Genomic DNA, 2,583 nt, shown 5'->3' with positions numbered 1-2,583 from the left:
TCAAATAACTTTGTTAAACTTTCTTGCTATCTTAAGGACTTTTTAACATACATTTAACATTTAAAATATACAATGCATAATGTCTGAGAAGAACAATTATAGTCTCTCCTTTTTAATCTCTCTGTAGGCCTTAGTTTTTTATTTCATTTTTATATTATATTGGCGAGAACCTCTGGAAAAAAACGTAAAAATAATCACTGAAAGCAGATGTTCTTATCTTATTCCTGATCTTAAGAAAAAATTCCGCCCTCACCCACTGCCGATGGCCTGTCTTGTCGCCTGCACGCCGTGCCACTGCCTCACAGAAATGCTTCGATTGCCCGCAGTCCTTCACCAGATTAGGCCAGTGTCCAGGGCCCTGGTTCCTCATCTCACTCAGGCTTATGCCAAAGATGTAAAATCTGGTGCAGATGCCCGACCTTAAGGCTCCAAGGTGTAGACCTTTTAGCCGATGCTGTAACTGTTACTGTGGGGTCCAAGGGAAGGACAGTGATTACTGAGTTGGGGAAGTCCCAAAGTGACAAAAGATGGACTGTTGTAAAGTCCATTGACTTAAAAAATAAATATAAAAATGTTGGTGCTAAACTTGTTCAAGATGTTGCCAATAACACAAACGAAGAGGCTGGGGATGGCATCACTACTGCTACTGTACTGGCATGCTCTATTGCCAAGGAAGGCTTCGAGAAGGTTAGCAAAAGTGCTAATCCAGTGGAATCAGGAGAGGTGTGATGTTAGCTGTTGTTGCTGTACTTGCTGAACTTAAGAAGCAGTCTAAACCTGTGACAACCCCGAAAGAGATCACCCAGATTGCTATGATTTCTGCAAATGGAGACAAAGAAATTGGCAACATCATTTCTGATGCAATGAAAAAGGTTGGAGGAAAGGGTGTTATCACAGGAAAGGATGGGAAAACACTGAATGATGAACTAGAAATTATTGAAGGCATGAAGTTTGATAGAGGGTATATCTCTCCATACTTTATTAATACATCATAAGGTCAGAAAAGTGGATTCCAAGTTCCCTATGTTCTTTTGAGTGAAAAGAAAATTTATAGTGTCCAGTCCATTGTTCCTGCTCTTGAAATTGCCAACGCTCACCGTAAGCCCCTGGTCATAATTGCTGAAGATGTGGATGGAGAAGCTCTAAGTACACTTGTTTTGAATAGGCTGAAAGTTGGTCTTCAGGCTGTAGCAGTCAAAGCTCTAGGTTTTGGTGACAATAGAAAGAACCAGCTTAAAGACATGGCTATTGCTACTGGCGGTGCAGTATTTGGAGAAGAAGGACTAACTCTAAATCTTGAAGATGTTCAGCCTCATGACTTAGGAAAAGTTGGAGAGGTCATTGTGACCAAAGATGATGCCGTGCTGTTGAAAGGATAAGGTGACAAGGCTCAAATTGAAAAGCATATTCAAGAAATCCTCGAGCAGCTGGGTATCACAACTAGTGAATATGGAAAGGAAAAACTGAATGAACGTCTGGCAAACTCTCAGATGGTGTTCCTGTGCTAAAGTTTAGTGGGACAAGTGATGTTGAAGTGAATGAAAAGAAAGACAGAGTTACAGATGCCCTTAATGCTACACGAGCTGCTGTTGAAGAAGGCATTGTTTTGGGAGGGGGCTGTGTCCTGCTTCGGTGCCTTCCAGCCTTGGATTCAATAACTCCAGCTAATGAAGATCAAAAAACTGGTATAGAAATTATTTTAAAAACACTCAAAATTCCTGCAATGACCATTGCTAAGAATGCAGGTATTGAAGGATAACTGATAGTTGAGAAAAATTTGCAGAGTTCTTCAGAAGTTGGTTATGATGCTATGCTTGGAGGTTTTGTGAATATGGTGGGAAAAGGAATCATTGATCCAACTAAGGTTGTAAGAACTGCATTACTGGATGCTGCTGGAGTGGCCTCTCTGTTAACTACAGCAGAAGTTGTAGTCACAGAAATTCCTAAAGAAGAGAAGGATCTTGGAATGGGCAGAATGGGTGGAATGGGAAGTGCTATGGGAGGTGGAATGTTCTAATTCCTAGAATAGGGCTTTACCATCATTAACGAACTGTGAGAGGAAGCTCAAGGCAGCGTTCCTCACCAGAAACTTTAAGAGAGGTCTGTTGAAGGAGATGACTGAAGAAAAGTCTGGCTGATGTTTAAGAAAATCACTATAACCATCAGTTACTGGTTTCAGTTGACAACATAGAATGGTTTACTGCTGTCATTGTCCATGCCTACAGATAATTTATTTTGTATTTTTGAATAAAGACACTTACATTCCTAGTAAATGAGTATAAGAGCCATGTACCAATGTACTGCTTTCAACTTAAATCACTGAGGCATTTTTACTACTATTCTGTTAAAATCAGGATTTTAGTGATTGCCATCAACAGAGGAGAAGCTAAGAAGCAGCCTTTCTGTGGAGTAAGGATAATTGGGTACAGAGTACAGCAATATCCAATTATGTAACAACCTTTGTGAAATAACAATTGTTTAAAGTTAAAAAAAAATTCCAAGTTTTCACCATTAAATATTATGCATGCTGCAAAATGTGGTAGATACTATTTATGGTTATGCAAATTTCCTTCAATTCCTAGT

The 2,583-nt window shown here is 39.6% G+C and overlaps 1 pseudogene across 1 annotated transcript; it reads left to right on the top strand.

Moving 5' to 3' along the window:
• The first annotated feature begins 307 nt into the window (after positions 1-307).
• LOC307056798 (60 kDa heat shock protein, mitochondrial-like) lies at positions 308-2,017 on the top strand (annotated as a pseudogene). The gene has a single exon. The product of its transcript is annotated as a 60 kDa heat shock protein, mitochondrial-like (transcript).
• The last annotated feature ends 566 nt before the right edge of the window (positions 2,018-2,583 follow it).

The sequence above is a fragment of the Hyperoodon ampullatus genome (assembly GCF_949752795.1).
Source record: "Hyperoodon ampullatus genome assembly, chromosome: 1".
Classification (NCBI taxonomy): Eukaryota; Metazoa; Chordata; class Mammalia; order Artiodactyla; family Ziphiidae; genus Hyperoodon; species Hyperoodon ampullatus.
Note: the sequence above shows the minus strand (reverse complement) of the source record. Positions and strands in the feature narration are given on the sequence as shown.